The sequence below is a fragment of the Pteronotus mesoamericanus genome, unplaced genomic scaffold, assembly GCF_021234165.1.
Source record: "Pteronotus mesoamericanus isolate MK-2021 breed Mesoamerican mustached bat unplaced genomic scaffold, CSHL_Meso_final contig_116, whole genome shotgun sequence".
In the NCBI taxonomy this organism is placed as follows: domain Eukaryota; kingdom Metazoa; phylum Chordata; class Mammalia; order Chiroptera; family Mormoopidae; genus Pteronotus; species Pteronotus mesoamericanus.
This window is the reverse complement of record NW_026555027.1, coordinates 10,438,043-10,455,509: the sequence shown is the minus strand read 5'-3', so window position 1 is coordinate 10,455,509 and position 17,467 is coordinate 10,438,043. Positions and strand designations below refer to the sequence as shown.

The following is a 17,467-nucleotide window of genomic DNA, read 5'->3' as shown; positions in this document are numbered from 1 at the left end:
CTAAAAGTATGCCTTAAGGCCAAAATGAAAGAATGCCAGCTAGTACTTCAAATCCAGATGAAGAAACAAAGAGCACCAGTAAAGGTAATTACAGAAGTAATTATAAAAGACAATAAAATGTAAATAAAATGTAATAGTTTGTAACTATTTTCTCCTGTCTGAAAAAAAAGATAACTGCAAGGGACAATACTTACAAATCTGAGTTGATGTACACAGAATTTGTAAAGATGTGGTTTGTAAGACAATAACAACACAAAGCAGAAGGGGGTTGAGATATACAGAAGCAAAGTTTTATATATTATTGAAATTAAATTGGTATGAATTCAAACTAAATTGTTTTAAGTTGTTGATAGTAAGAAGCCCAGGCAACCCCTGAGAAAATAACGAAAAGATAGTAAAATAAATGGCAATAGAATTTAAAATACATGCTAGGAACTATTGATTTAACACAAAAGAAGGCAATAATGAAGAATACAAAGTTAAATAGACATGACATACAAAAAACAAACAGCAAAATGACAGGAATAAATCCCACCTTATTAGAATTGCAATAAATGTAAATGGATTAAGCATTCTGATTTAAAGGCAGAAGCTACTGGACTTTTTAAAAAACATGATCCAATTATATGCAGTATACAAGAGACCCTCTTAAATTCAAAGACACAAATAGATTGAAAATGAAAGCCTGAAAAAATATAAAAAATGTAAACAGGCCCTTGCTGGTGTGACTCAGTGGATTGAGTGCTGACCTATGAATTGAAAGGTCATGCGTTCCATTCCCTGTCAAGGCACATGCCTGGGTTGCTGGCCAGGTCCCCAGTTGGGGGTGTGCGAGAGGCAATCGATGTTTCTCTTGTACATCGATGTTTCTGTCCTTCTCTTTCTCCCTCCCCTCTCCTCTTTCTGAAAATAAATGAATAAATAAATAAATAATAAAATGTAAACAGTAACCAAAAGAGAGCTGTAGTGGCTACACTTAACATCAGACAAAATGGCCTTGGAAACAAAAATTGTTACTAAAGACAATATATAACAATTATATACATATGTATCTAGCAGCTAAGCCCCAGAATGCATGAAAAAAAATAATTAACAGAAATGAAGGGAGAATTAGACAATTCAACAATAACAGCTGGAGATTTCAATATACTATTTTTAGTACAGGACTGAACAACAAGGCAGAAGATTGGGAAGGAAAGAGAAGACTTTAACAACTCTGTAAGACAATTAAAAAAATACATTATTTTAAACTACACATGGAACATTCTCCAAGAGAGACCAAATAGTAAGCCAATAAAACAAGTCTCAAAATTTAAAAGAACTGAAATCATACAATGTATGTTCTCTGACAGCAAGGGAAAGAAATTGAAGTCATAAAACAGAAATGCACAAGTCTGTGGAGATTAAACAACACAATTCTAAATAACCAAGAAATCAAAGAATCACAAATAAAGTTAGGAAATACTTTCAGGCTACTGAAAATAACAATGCAACATACCAAAACTTATGAGAGGCGGCAAAGCAATGATTAGAAAAAGTTATACCTGAGACACCAATATTAAAAAGGAAGAAATATGTCAAGTTAATAGCCTAAACATCCACCTTAAGAAATTTAAAAAGAGCATACTAAACCCAAAGCTAAAAAAAAGGAAAGAATAAATATTAGAGCAAACATAAATGAAATAGGAAATAGAAAACAATAGAGAAAAAAAATGAAATCAAATGGTGATTCTTGGAAAATATCAACATAACTGACAAATCTTTATCTAGATTGACCAAGAAAAAGAGAGAGAAGACTTAAAATTACTAAAATCAGAAATAAAACTACCTCTTACAAAAATAAAAAAGATTATAAGTATCATGAACAACTGATTGCCAAAAAATTAAATAACCTAGGTAAAAAGGACTAATCCCTAGGAAGATACAAACTCAAAAATGAGTCAACAAGGAATAAAAAATTTGAATGTGCCTAAAATAAGTAAAAACATTGAGTCAGTAACTGAAAATCTTCCCACAAGGAAAAGTCCAGGACTAGATGGCTTCGCTAGTGAATTCTACCAAAAATTTATGAAGAGTTAACACAATGCTGCACTGGCTCTTCCCCAAAATTGAAGAAAAATAAAAGGATACTTCCCTATTCATTCAAGACCAGTATTATCCTCATATCAAAAACAAAGATAGCACAAGAAAAAAAAAACCCTGTAGACTAATATGTCTTGAGAATACAGAAGCAAAAACCCTCAGTGAAACACTAACAAACTGAATCCCACAACATACAAAAAGGATTATCCACCATGACCAACTGGGATTTAAATCCAAGGAATGCAAGGTTGGTTCAACACACAAAAATTGGTCAATGTAATGAAAGACATTAATAAAGTAAAAGACGAAACCACATGTTCATCTCAATAGATGCAAAAAAAAAAAATGACCACAAAAACACCCTTTCATGAGAAAAATACTCAATAAAATAAAAATTTAAAGGCATTTCCTCAACCTAATGAAGGTCATCTACAAAAACCCACAGCTAACAATATACATAATGGTAAAAGACTGAAAGCTTCCCATAAGATCAGGAACAAGACAAGGGTGCCCACTTTTGCTGGAACAATTCAATATTATTCTAGAGGTCATAAGCATGGAAATTACACAAGAAACAGGAATAACAATTATCCAGATGAGAAAGGAAGAAGTAAAATTATCTGTATATACAGGATTTGAATAGACACTTCTCCAATCTTATACAGTACATAGAAATCCTCAGTAATCCACTAAAACACTATTACAGCTAATAAATTCCATGCTCATGGAATATTGCTAAAATGCCAATACTCCCAAATTGGTCTACACATTTAGCACAATCCCTTAATCAAATATCCCTTTGATGCAGAAATTGACAAGCTAATCCTAAAAATAATATGAAAATTCAAATAACCAGGAATAGTCAAAACAACCTTAAATGAGAACAAAATGGGAGGACTAACACTTCCAAATTTTAAAACTTAACAGAAAGCTCCATTAATCAAGACTGTGTGGTTCTGTCATAAAAAGAGATGGATAGATTAATGGCATAGAATTGAGAGTCCAGAAATAAGCCCACATTTTATGGTCAATTGATTTTCAACAAAGATGCAAGGACCATTCAGTGAAGAAATAGTGTTTTCAACAAATGGTGCTAGGACAACTGGATAGCCGCATGCAGAAGAATAAAGTAAAACTTCTTCACACTATATATAAAAATTAACTCAAAATGTATCAAATACCTAAACTTAAGAGCTAAAGCTATACAATCTTTAGAATAAAACACAGATATGAATCTTTGTGACCTGAGATTAGGCAATGTTGTCTTAGATATGACACCTGAAGTACAATCAACAAGAGAAAAAATACACTGGAGATCATCAAAATTAAAACCTTTCGTGTTTCAAAGGGCACTATCAAGAAAGTGAAAAGACAACTCACAGTTGGAGAGGAAATATGTGAAAATTATATCTTTTGATAAGAGACTAGTACACAATATATCAAGAACTCTTACAAATCAGCAATGAAAAAAATACAATCCCATTTAAAAATGGCCAAAGGATTTGAATAGACACTTCTCCAAAGAAGATACACAAATGGCCAATATGCATGCAAAAATATGTTCAACAGCATCTGTCATTAGGGAAGTGCTAATCAGTACCACAATGAGACACCACTTCACACCCACTAGGATGCCTAGCATCAAAAACAAAAAAAATTACAAGTGTTGGTGAAGATGTAAAGAAAGTAGAACCCTCATACACTTTGGTATGAATGTGAAATGGTGCAGCCTCTGTGGAAAATAGTTTGCCAGTTACACAAAAGGTTAAACATAGAATTACTATATGGCCCAGCAATTCTACTACTAAGCATATCCCCAAAGAACTAAAAACACATACACATTAAAAAAAAACCAAACAAACCAAACTTGTACATGATTGTCCTGGCCAGGTGGCTCGTATGGTTGGAGTGTTGTCCCATACACCAAAATGTTGGAGGTTCAGTCCCCGGACAGGGTACATACTAGGTTGCTGGTTCAATCCCTGGTTCGGGTGCATGCAGGAGGCAACGTATCAATTTTTTTTTCTCTCTCTCTCTCCTCCCCACTCTCCCCCAACTCTTCTCTCTCTAAAATCAGTAAATATATCCTCAGATGAGGATATTTTTTAAAAACTGTACATCACATTTCATGGCACATTACTCATAAGTCAAAAAAAAGTGGAAACAATCCAAATGTCTTCCTACTGATATATGGATAAAATGTGATGTACCCATACAACGGGATATCATTCACCCATGAAAAAGAGTGAAGTACTGACACATGTTTCAACATCAATGAATCTTGAAAATATTATACTAAGGGATATTTATGATTTCATTCATATTTATGATTCCATTTTATATAAAATGTCCACCATAGGCGGATTCCTAGACATAGAAAGTAGATTAATGCTTGCCAGGCACTGGAGGAAAGAAAGAATGCTATTTATTGTTAACAGTATGGTTTATTTTTAAAGTGATAAAAATGTTCTTGAATTAGGTAGTGATGGCTGTACAACCATGTAATAATACCAAAAACATTAAATCATAAACTTTAAAGGGTAAATTTTATGGCATGTAAATTATATTCCAAAAATTTTAATAAATTGAAAGAGTTTTAAAAAGAATAAAAGTAAAATCAAAATATTTATAGAAAAAGATAGGGAGTGTTTATCAGCAGCTGACCTGCAATAAAGGAATGTCTAAAGAAGGTTCCTCAGGCAGAAGGGAAAGGACCTCAGAATGAGGGTCGGAAATGTCAGAGAGAACAATGAAAAGCAAAACATGAATAAAAATGTGAATAAATCTAAATGAACACTGACAGCATGTGAAATAACACTGTTAATATTAATATCATTTACTTGAGTTTAAAAAGGGCATACAGAATTAAAAAACACAACAACAACCACATATAAATCTGGAGGGGATGAGTGGAGTTCAAGTATTCTAAGAAACTATCACCTCTGCATGGCCGAGGAGGAAGGTATAACTGCATTATCTGGAGACATTAATAACACATTATCTAATTTACATGGTGATCACAAAAAAAGAAAGAAAAATAAAATATAATCTCCAATATACTGGAGAGAGAGGAAAACTAGAATGATTTTTTTTTTTAAATCATGATACTAACTTAAAATAATAAAAGAAAAAAAATAAACAGAAAATATACAAGAGAAATACTGGGGTGGACAAAGGTAAGTTTATAGTTATAATACAGTACAAATAAATAATATAAGAATAAATTTTCACGTATGCACAACTGTAAACCTACTTTTGCCCACTTCTGTACATAATAAGACTGTGAATTTAAACTCAACTAGACCAGTAATTACATTCAATGTAAATGAGTTGAATGTTCCAATTAAAGACAAAGATTATCAGACTGGATGAAAAAAAGTCTAATTGTATAATCTTTACAAGAGACATATCTAAAGTATAAGAATAAGGTTGGAAGTAAAATGATAAAAAACAAAGATATCATGCAAATATGAGCCTAAAGAAATCTGGAATGGTTATATTAGCATCAGACATGTTATATCACAAAGGCAAAGATTTATTACTAGAGATAAAAAGAACCACTCATAATAGTTAAAGTCTCAATTCATCTGGAAGATAAAACAATTTTAAATTTGCATGCCACTAAAAACGTGGTCTCAAAGTTTATAAATACAATAAAAATTGACATAACTATTGAGAGAATTAAGGCAAATCCATAATCATAATAAAACTGTGTAATTATCTTAGTAATAGATGTAACAACCAGACTCCCTCCCCAAATAAAAAGCAGGAATAAGAAAACAAAAGATGTGAGTAACATGCTTATCAAGTTAGCTGATGATATAGAACATTGAACTTAATTCTTTTCAAGCAACATTTGAGAAAACTTAGAGTCCATATTGTGGAGTATAAGGCATATCAGTAAGTTTCAAAGGATTAAAATCATAAAGAGCAAGAAATTTGGGCAATGCAATCATGTTGGAGAAGAATAGATTAAGAAAACAGAAAATATACATGTTTGGAAATTTAAAAATATTCTAAATCACCTACAAATCAAAGAAAAATTCATAATGGAAATTAAAAACTACATTGTCGCAGTCTACTTGGGCTGCTATAACGTGATATCACAGACAGCTTAAACAACTGACATTTATTTCACACAGTTCTGGAAGCTGGGATGTCTGAGATCAGGGTGCCAGCATTGTTAGGCTCTGGTGAGGGGCCTCTTCCTGGCTTGCAAATGGCTGCCTTCTTGCTGCGTCCTTACATGGTATGGAAAGAGAGAGGGAGCAAACTCTCTGGCCTCTTCTTATAAAGCATTAACCCCATCATAAGGACCTCACACTCATGACCTCATCTGAGCCTTGGGGCTTCAACATATGACTGTGGCAGGGGTCACAATTCAGTGTATAACATACAGTAAACAATAATGGAAAAGTTCATATCAAACTCTGTATAATGCACTTAGGTAATGTTTCACCTTAAATGCACATATTAGTAAAAGAGAAAAGCTGCAAATTAACAAATTAAGTATTCATTTCAAATTAGAGAGAGAACAGCTACAGGAAAAGGAAATTATGGGCCAATTTCACTCATAGACATGTATGCAAAAATCTCTAACAAAATATTAGTTATAGGAATCTAACCAATATATTACAGGAATAAGCTATCATGAACAAGTTAGTTATATGATACAGTGGTTATCTGTTGATAATAGAATTAAAGGTTTTTATTCTGTTTTTATGGTAATCTTTATTTTAGAAATTTTCTAAATAATCACTCATTGTTTTATGAAACAAATATATTTTTGAATTAATATTCTGCTGACCTCTCATCTTTATGAAGTCAACTACTTAAAGAATGGCAAGAAGAAAAGAATAAGGGCTAGCCACTAAGCAGCCATTTCATCTGAGTAATCATAGGCTACAAGACCTTACGTATCTCAGTGTCCGTATTTTGTTGAGAACAAAGAAAAAGTGGGTAGGAGTAGAAAAGACTTACAAAGATAGGGATGTGATAATAGCAATTCACAGGCTTTTTGCCCAGACATTAAGGGAGCAATCTCATACACAAACATGTCTATAAATAGAATCCATACTGCACTTTAATGAATAATTTAAAAGCACTTTGCAAACAGGGTTAAGAAAACAGAAACCTAAATGCTCAAAAATCAATAGTTCTGTCCTATCCCAACCCAGCGAATTACAGAAACAGACATTTGAGTTTTATATTATTTTTCAGAAACAATGAAAGCTGAATGGTTAAGTATCAAAAGCCTTAAAAACATCTACAAGCTCTGACCTAACGATTCCACCTTTAGAAATTTACCCTTCAGAACCAATAGGTGGTAACACACAATGGTTTTTGCATAGGATATTTGTCAAAGCATCATTTATGATCATTAATATCTTAAAGCAGCATAAATGTCCAGCTATAGCGAAGTGGTTCAATCAATTGGAATGCCTATTGGAATAGTATGCAGCCATTCAATCATATTTTAAAAGAATATGATATGACACAGGAAATGCTCACTATCTAGTACAAAGGAAAAAAGCTGTTCATAAAACACATTATGGAATGAATCCCAGCTTTTAGGATGTGCATACCATATATGCATAAAACTACAAAAAAAGTATTAGCTATCTCTGAGGTAAGATTACAGATAATGTTCATTTTGTTCTTTATACTTTCCACTTGCTCCAATTTTTCTACACAAGACTTTTGTATTAATTCTATAAATAGAAAAAATGTTTTTTAAAATAATAAATTTAATAAATAATAAATAAATAATAATAAATATCTCAAATAAATTCAAACACCCTTCATGAACCCAAGTCCACTTCTAGTAAGGGTACAGATCTAACATATTAGTTTTCTATAGATGCACAACAATCACAAACTTAGTAACTTAAAACAATATACATTTATTATCTCACAGTTTCTTCGGGTCAGAAGACTGAACAGGCTTAACTGAGTCCTCTGCTTAGGGTTTCACAAGGCTGAATCAAGCTGCTGGCCAGGCCATTGTCTCACTTGAAGGCTCAACTGCAGGAGAATCCACATCTAAACACTCCAGCTATTGGCTGATGTTGTTTCCTTGCTGAAGGACTGAGGACCCATACTTCCTATTGGCTGTCCCTGCAGGCCACCCTCAGCTCCTGGAGGCAACCTGCAGTTCTTGCCATGTGGGCTTCCCCAACATAGCCACTTACTCAATCCAGCAAAGAGAGCCTCTAAATAAGTTGCTAGCAAGATAGAATTGTATATAATGTAACACTGTCATGGAAGTGACATGTTGTCATCACTTTTGCCATATTCTATTAGAAGCGAATCACAGGTCCTACTTCAATGGGAGTGGATAACACAAGGGTATGAATACTGAGAGTGGGGATCATGGCAGGGCCACCTTCATTGAGCCTGCCCACTATATCTCGCCTCCCACTGCAGAGCCCAAGCAAAGAAAGGAAGCTTACACTTGGATCTGAAGACTCTTCTCCTCAATGAACCACCCCTAAACACAACTGAACCTTGCTCTCTACACTGCGAAGGCAGTACAGTACTGTTAAGAATTGAAGGGAGAGTTCATCATGGGTCAGAGTTAACACAGACAATTAATTTCAGCAGGTCCTGTACTAGCCTTGAAGAATGGTTAAGATTTTGATCAAAGGGAAGGAATGAGAAATGGAGACTCTTCCTCTGAAATAAGAAGTAGAAAGGCAGACATTCCCAAGGTGGGTTCTGGAGAGAGTAAGTAGGAACACAAATCAAAAGGATATCTAACTTCACATTCTAATTGGTCCTTTGATCAACAACACACTTGCAATACCTATTATTGAGACTTAGAGAGGAACACAGTGTGAGTTTTGGCTAATTCTGCTGCACTGACATGAATTAGCCTCCGCGGCATGGTAAACAGTACTAATATTTACCAGGATCCAGTTGTCCTAAACTTCCAGGACATGAAAGACTCCATTCCCTACCCCATTTAAAACTAGGTGTGGCAAAAATGACTCCTCTGGCCAACGAAATGTGAGCAGAATGAACCAGCAACCCTTATAAAATAATTAATTGCTGCTGCAAGAGTCTCCATGCTCTAAAATGGCCCAGATCTAGGACATTTAAGAAGCAATTTGCCAAACTTCCAGGGGAAAAAAATCCCTTCTTCTCAGAAACAATTACAGAGATAATGAAGTATCATCTTGATACCAAATCTGAAAAAGAGTAATACAAGAAACAATTATGATTGGTTAATACTTCTAATGAACATATGTACCCGAACCCTGAATGAAATATTACCATTTTGGATCCCATAATAATTATTAAATGTAATATATCATGACAATGTACAGTTTATCCCAAGAAATCAATGATGGTTTGAAATTAAAAGATTAAAATATTTCATCTCAGTCACAATTTAAAGAAAAAAACAACATAATATCATCTAAACAGATGCAAAAAAATTTTGATAATATTCAAAGTGTAGTAATGAAAATTTTTAAAAATATTTTATCAAACTATTAGTAGATGAGACCATCTTTAACCTAATAAAAGGAATCTACAAAAAAAAGCAAACTTTACATTTAAAACTTTAAAAGAATTCCCTTTAAAGTTAAAAACAATATTTGTTAGCCTTACCACAACTTTATCTAGTGATCCAAATAGAGGGAATAAGACAAAAAATAAATAAAATATTTAAAGACTAGGAAGGAAGAAATAAAATTATTATTTACATGAACAAATTAGGAACAGATCTACACATTTGTGAAATCTGATATGTTTCAAAGGTAGCACTACAAGGGAAAGGATGGTACTCAAGAAATGTTACTAGAAAAATTCTGAAATTATGTCTCTATTTCACACCTCACACAAAATAAGTCCAAAGTAGAATATTAAAAGCAAATATTCAAAAAAATATTTAAGAGAAGGATATCTTATGACCTTATGGTAACAAAGAATATCTTAAATAAGACTTAATAACCACAAGCCATAAGGAAAATACTGATAAATTTGACTACGTTAAAAGTAAACATCTGTTCATTGAAACAGCATTTTAAAAGGACAAAAATAGGGTACAAATAGGATATATAAAGAACTTCTAAAAAGCCATAAAAAAGGACAACCCAGGCAACAACTGGACAAACAATATATGAATACAATTTACAGAAGAGGAAACCTAAATGCTTAAGATGTTCCCAAATGCACTAGTAATCAAGGAAAGGCAAATTAAAACAGTAAGATATTTTGCCCTGGCTAGTATGACTCAGTGGATTGAGTGCTGGCCTGTGAACCAAAGGGTCGCTGGTTCAGTTCCCAGTCAGGGCACATGCCTGTGGGCCAGGTCCCCAGTAGGGCGCCCATGAGAAGCAACCATGCGTTGATGTTTCTCTCCCTCTCTTTCTTCCTTCTTTCCCCTCTCTCTAAAAGTAAATAAATAAAATAAAATATTTTTTAAAATACTTTATGAAAAACTGAGATATTTCATATCTATTAGACTTACAACAATTAAAACATCTGAACATACAGAGGATTAGCAAGGATGGGAAGAAACAAACACTTGAAAAGTAGTTTAATAGCATCCCTGAGGTTGGAAATGGAACTACCCTATGACCCCACAATCTCACTTATAGATGAATACCAGGTCCACTCTCTCCTGAGGGCCCAGCACAGAGGAAAGGGAGGCCAGTGGGACATGGAATTAGCAGGGGGTGGAGGGAGACTAAGCAGGCTACTAGGAGAAAGGCTTCAAGTGGGACCTAGACCAGGTAAGATAATATCAGATGCCATGCTTACCCAGGGCAACCTCCTCCCAAACAGCAGCTGAATCAGTTTATCTTCTACAGCCAATCTGACTATATTATTTCCTCCTTAAACTTCACCAGCTAAAACTTCCTAGAGCAGAATCCCAACTTGTATCCGTTTCCTGTGGCTGCTCTAACAAATTTCCATAAATTTAGTGGCTTAACACAAGACAAATTAATTACCTTACAGTTCCACAGATTAGATCTGAAGTCAGACATGGTTCTCAATGAGCTGGAATCAAGGAGTAAGCAGGGCTTTGTTCCTTTCTGAGGCTCTGGGAAAGAATCCATTTTATTGCCTTTCCCAGCTTTTCCTTCATTCCTTGGCCCATGACCCCTTCCATTTTCAAAGCCAGAAATGATGGATAATTTTCCTCATTTCATATCACTGAAACTGACTCCTGTGCCTACTTCTTCCACATTTAAGGATCCTTGTGATTACGTTGGGCCCACCTAGGTAATCCAAGATAATATCCTTATTTTAAAATTAGCCGATAGCCTTGGCTGGTGTGGCTCAGTCGGTAGAGTGCCAGCCTGCGAACTGAAGGGCCGCCAGTTCAATCCTCAATCAGGGCACATGCCTGGGTTGCAGGCCAGGTCCCTGGTTGGGGGCGTGCAAGAGGCAGCCAATAGATGTTTCTCTCACACATCTCTTGCATATTGATGTTTCTCTCCCTCTCTTTCTCCATCCTTTCCCCTCTCTCTGAAAATAAATAAAATATTTTAAAAAGTAAAATAAAATAAAATTAGCTGATTAGCAACAACCTTCATTCCATCTGCTACCTTAAATCCTCTTTGCCAAGCAATATAACAGATTCATAGGTTCTGTGGATTAGGATGTAGACAGCTTTAGAAGGCCATTATTCTACCTACCACACAGTCTCTTCTCAACCCTTCCCCTACACACATACCTCTAGTGGAGTCTCAACCCTTTCAAAATACCCTCCATGCCACCAGCCTCAGCATCACCACATACCCTGTTCTCCTATTACACTAACCTTCTTGCCTTTTTTTCCATTAATTTATATCCATCCATTCCCAAACAATTACAATTTATCCTCCAGAGCTCAGCCCAAAGGCTATGTCCTCTTTGAAGCCTTCTCTGATTTCTAGCCTAAATGAATCACCCCTCTTTCAGTACACTAACCCAGCTTTCTGTATATCCCAATTGCAGCCACGAGCATGCCTCCTGTAACCATCTGTTTACATGCTTTTCCCTCGGTCCAAAGTGGTGAGTCCTTCAATGATAAGAACTGTCTCATTTCCCTGTGGGTTCCCAGGTCATATCACAGAGCCTGGCAAAGAGTGAGCACCCAAAGAATATTTCTGAAGCTTGGAGGAGGCAGAAGAAAGCTGCCTTGGATTTCCCTCAACAAAACAGATGTGAAGAGTAACCTGGGTTAAGTGCACAACCAATAGGGCCAAAGAACTAGTTAAAATGCTCATAACAAAAACACCTCAGCAATCCACTGCTTAATTTGATGCACAATTTACTATCGTGTGGAAGAAACTCTATACCAAAAGTAACAGCCATTATTTTCTATTGCTAACCTGTGGGGCAATTCTAAAAGAACAGGTAAAATTAACCTCAAGAGAAATAAAGGATTTCTCTTAATGATTTACAAAGATGTTCTCAAAATTATAGAAGAGTAGATGTTGCTACAACTCAGCAGGAATGCCTGGAAACTGTCCAACAGCCCCACCACATAATCAGAGAACTCTGGCCCCCCTCCAGGAAGGGTGGGAAGCACAATACCAGTGAGTGTGAGGGGTGCTACAATTAAAGCTATTTAGGGAAAAACAAATTGCCTATATGTACAAATATCTGTATATGTTATAATAAAGGTACATTTTTAAGAGGGTGGTTGTTAATCAACCATGATCTCATTTGGTTTCAATGATCTGCTACTTAATGTCCATGGCTAGCAAGAAAATTTCCACCTGAGGAGGAAACTGAGCAAGGGAATGGAATTGTTGAGTCTGCACAATTGTCCACTCCATAAAAAAGAGACAATAATATGGCTTGAGTTTTTAAAATGCACACTTCCTTTCAAATTCAACGAAATTCCCCTGTTTGACTTTTCTTTAATAGTGTGAACTCTGAAATTCATTTTAAAACATACTCCAAAACCACTCTCATACTGGAAAGAAAAATTGAGGATGAAAAAAAAAAAAACGGATGACACGCATTCAGCACCATGGACAGTAGCCCGCAGCTTGCCTATACAGTCCTTGTCACCGGACTAAGATAATCAGAGTTGCCCAAAACACATAGTATTCATCCTAATGTCTAAGTGTGGGGATCATTCTAATGCATGAGCGGGTATTTTTCTCTGTTATGGCCCAAAGGGCCAGCCTTCTTCACCTAAGGGAACAACTTCTATCTACCAAAATCTGGTTCAGTGATCACTTTTACAATAAAGCCCTGAGATTTCTGTGAAATTAGGAATGACTTTGTCACTGACACATGGCTATGGGTCCAGAAATTGGCTACAGGTCAAGGAACTGAAATTGTTGAAACTAAAACACAGCATCCAGTCTCGAATGGCTAGATGGTTTCAAGGACCTCATGGGACTTTTACAAATATAAACACAGCATGCTCTGAGCCTCCTTCTAACAACAGGGAAAGAGACAGCTTCTTTTTAAACATCTAACAAAATGAGCAAGTGTTTAAATTTTCTCATAAATAAAAAAGTAACCATAAAGCTGTACATTTTCTCTAAACCTGAGTATTAATGATGACATCCAAAAAAGTGATGTTCTGAGGTCCAATATCACCAGTAATAAGCACCACCTTTGGCAACATCAGTCACAAAACCCTGAATTCTAAACAGGATACCCAATCTTTTCAGTTATAAAGTCTCCTTTTACCACAAACCTTTTCATAACTTTATAATATTGAGTATTAACTAAGAAAATACATAAAGTTGCGCAAATTTTAAAACTCATTTAATGAACTTGCACTGTATAAACAACAGCATCTACATACAAGAGAAAGACAATAATACTCAAAAGTGACCTACATCAATTGGTCAGTGACTACATTTATATGAAGAATGCTTGGTTTCCAGTGGATCTTCAAGACTGAAAATGCCACCCAAAACCACTCCAGTTCCTCTAATGTTAGGATCAATGAGGTCTTTTGGGATCTTGCCAACAGTCCCTCCAGAGTGCCACTGATCTTCAGTCCCTTGAACCAAAATGGGCCTCTCTGAGACATTTTAAGATTATGAGTTGTTCCTGCGCATGAGGAGGCTGGAAATCAGCGGCTTTCAACAGGGAAGCTCCGTTGCACACTACTTTGGTTCCCAATCTAAGTCAAGTTCAAAGAACAAAAAAGGGGCAACAGCTCATGCCTGTGCCAGAGGAATGGTGTGAACTGGAGGGTCTCTATGTTACCCAGGCTAGTCTCTAAGGCCTCTGGTCAAGGCCTGCTGGCCCTAGTATTCCTTTTTGTGAAGCGCATACCATAAGTCCTCATCAACCCAGAGAGTGCTCTGTCAGCTCACATACAGGGCAAACAGGCCCTGAAGTCTATGCTGCCTTGATGGGAAGGCAGAAGGAAGATAACCAACCCTACACACAAGCTTTAAGATCTGACTTTTTGTTAGCTTTGAAATGTGTTGCGTAATGTACTTCGGAGTAGAAAGAGAAAAATCAGAAAGGAGCAGCAGGCAAAAAAGAAGAAATAAACTTTCACTGAACAATATTTCCAGAGCAAAACACTTGTGGAAGCAATAAGAAACACGTTTTGAACCACCCCCAAATAAAAGGAAAAAAATACAGTGACCAAAAAAGGGGAATGTGCACCTGCCCCCCAGGTAACCTGCTCCTCGCTTTGACACCGGGTCCACGGAGCGACGCAGACACCTCGGCCAAGGGGGCAGCTGCGGTGTTTGAGGGAGGGGGCACGAAGGGCACCACGAGGGTCCGGCTCCCCTGCGTCGCGCTCTGGACCTGCGCGTCTGCGGCAGCTCCCGCGTCCCGCCGCACAGGGCGCCGGGGATGCTGCCCCCACAATCTTTCTCAGTCACATGCGAGCAAGTTTAAGTCGTCTGAAACTTAAGCCTCATAAAGCCCAGAACAAAATCGTGGCAGCTGTTCACCCACAAGCGAGGCCATCCAGCCGTTACTGAAGGCACTGTCTCGCCAACAACTTCTGAGGGAGTGGGGGAAGGGGAGACCGGTGGCACCTCGTCACGCGAGTCCCAAATACCTACTCCCACCGCCCGGCCCCCGGCCCGCTCCGGCTCCTCAAAGAGGTGGCCCGCCGGGCGCTAAATCGGAGGTTCGCGAGGAAGGTGGGTGACGGGGAGCCGGTCCACCCGCCCACCCGCAAGGTAGCTGTCGCCCAAGTTGACCAGGGCGGGCGGGGCCTTCGCTCTTTCCGCCTCTCAGGGGCTGGGTCGGCCCGAGACGTGCGCCTCCACCCGCAAGCCGGTGGCCAAAGTTGGCGGCCGCCGGAGGTCGCCGCCCTGGCCACGGCCTCCCGACCACCGCCCGGCCCGGACCCCGACACTGGTTTGACACCCGGCCCCCGACAGCGGGCCGGACCCCGACTCCCGGCCCAGACTCCAGCTCCACCTGTGGACCCCGCCCCCGGCCCCGCCCGTGACCACTCACTCACCGAGAGCGTGCCCACGGGCCAGCCCGCGGGAGGCCCGGCCGGGGTCAGGAGTGGAGACGGGGTGATCCGGAAGGTGGCGGAGGAGCCTGAGGCGACTGAGTCTGAGAAGTCTGAAGAGACTGAAGCGACTGAAACGACTGAAGCGATTGAGGCGACTGAGGCGCCGGTAGCGGTTCCTAGCGCTCCAGCCGAGGCGCTGCGCGCGGCGCGAGCCCGCCCCCTCTGTGCGGCTGACCAATCCTGCGCCGCGCGCCGCCACTGGCCCCGCCCCCTCCAAGTGCAGAATCCCGCGAAAGCGGGCCCCGCAGACCAATCGAACGACGGAACGGCGAGTGAACGGCCAATCAGAGCCCATGAAGCTCTCCTGAAAGAAACCAGCAACGTTGCGGAGGCGAGGGCTGAACCGGGCCAATAGCAATGGGGCAGTACGAAAAGTTGGGGTGGGCAAGGGGCAGGGTCTTGGGAGGGCCTGTCATCGGCCTGGGGCGGTTCCGAGGGGGTGGGCCACTGGGCGGGGCGGGGGCAGGGCCAGAGCTTGGGCGGGGCTGTAAGTGGGAGCTGAGTGCGACCGTGCGCGGACCGGTTACTAGCCTGGGCGGGGCTTGGGACGGGGCAGCGGGTGGAACCACAGATAGGGTGGGTCCAGGGCGGGTCCCTGGCCAGGGAGTGGCCTGGGAGATCTCAGCGTCGGAATCGCGGAGTGGGCCTGGACTCGCCCAGAGCGAGTGACCGCTTCCTCCTAACCCAAGGGCTGGGGTCCTTCGGCGATAGATAAAGCAAACAGTCCTCCCAGACCCTGGGCCTGTTCCCGAGACCCCGCCGAGTCCCCCACCGGCCCCGGCCCCTTCCCCTACCCGGCTGAGCTCCGACGCCCACAGCGAGCCCGATTTCCCCATCTGCCCCAGCGCCCTGGTAGATGTCCCCTTCTTCCACGCCTCAGAATCTGTTTATCGGCAGTGTTCCCGTCTGCCCGTGGGGCCGACCAGGGGCGCAGGTGGGCTTACACGTGGGCGTTCGCAGGTGCCTGGTCAGCACACCTGCCCACAGGTGACCCGGGACGAAGACCGAGACCGGCTGAAAAGCTGGGCTGGCCTTGGGATCAGAGCAAGTCCGGGTGTTTCGTACCATTACCCTTTCTCCACACCCCCTGGGCTGCGGTATGCTGTTTTGTTTCTATTCCGGTCATTTTCGTGGCTCTGAACTCTCGTGTCCCATCTGTGCATTGTGGCCTATTCTCAGCAAGAATTATTTCTTCCAGCGCAGCATCCACGTCATGAGTCAGGTCACAAGCGCTGCGGTAGCCTCAGACCCCCGGGAATCACCAGGGAGCTAGGTAGCCGGCCAAGCGGAATCCTAGGACGTCGCCTTCACCGGGCCCGGAGCCCGGCATAGTGTTCATGCTTGCTCATCCTCTTTCACCTCCGAGCAAGAGGAGGGGGCAGCCAGAGGCCAGAGCAGGGCTTGAGGAGGCTCCTGGGAATGGCTGTGTCCTCCACAAGCATCCCTTGCTGTTCTCCCAAATGGTGCTCAAGGTTTCATTGGCACCATTTGCTCTTAGACAGGGACAGGAGGCATTTCCTGGGCCTCTGAACCCTGCTGTTTCCTGGGCACAGAAAGGTGGAAAGAGAACCGCAGGAAGCCCACCCACTCAAAGGTTACCATTATGACCTCTTTTCTGTGTGTGGAAGCATTAAAAATGGCCTAGTACTGGAACCTCACCACAGGACACAAGATACACCTGGCTGGCACCCAGAGGCAGACAAGGCTGGGCAACACCCAGAGAGAAAGTTCTGGAGGGTCCACACCTGAGAGGGTTGGCAACAGGGAAGGGCAGGAAGCTGTGTGCTCCTGTCCTCACATGTCACTTTTGTAAATCAAAAACAACCTTTAAATAAGAAAGGCTGCAGGCTGGAGAGTGAGAAGGGTCTGGGTGGGGCTACCTGGAAAGGCAGCAGCAGGGTTCATGAGTACTTCCTAAGA

At 40.0% G+C, this 17,467-nt stretch overlaps 1 protein-coding gene across 5 annotated transcripts in view; it reads right to left on the bottom strand.

Moving 5' to 3' along the window:
- The window catches only part of PCBP3 (poly(rC) binding protein 3), a 215,770-nt gene extending 200,103 nt beyond the window's left edge, over nt 1-15,667 (bottom strand). For all 5 annotated transcript variants that reach the window (XM_054579258.1, XM_054579216.1, XM_054579224.1 and 2 more), the window contains exon 1: nt 15,488-15,667. The gene's annotated coding sequence lies outside the window, so the exon portion shown is untranslated. The remainder of the gene's footprint in view (nt 1-15,487) is intronic.
- Between the last annotated feature and the right edge of the window lie 1,800 nt (nt 15,668-17,467).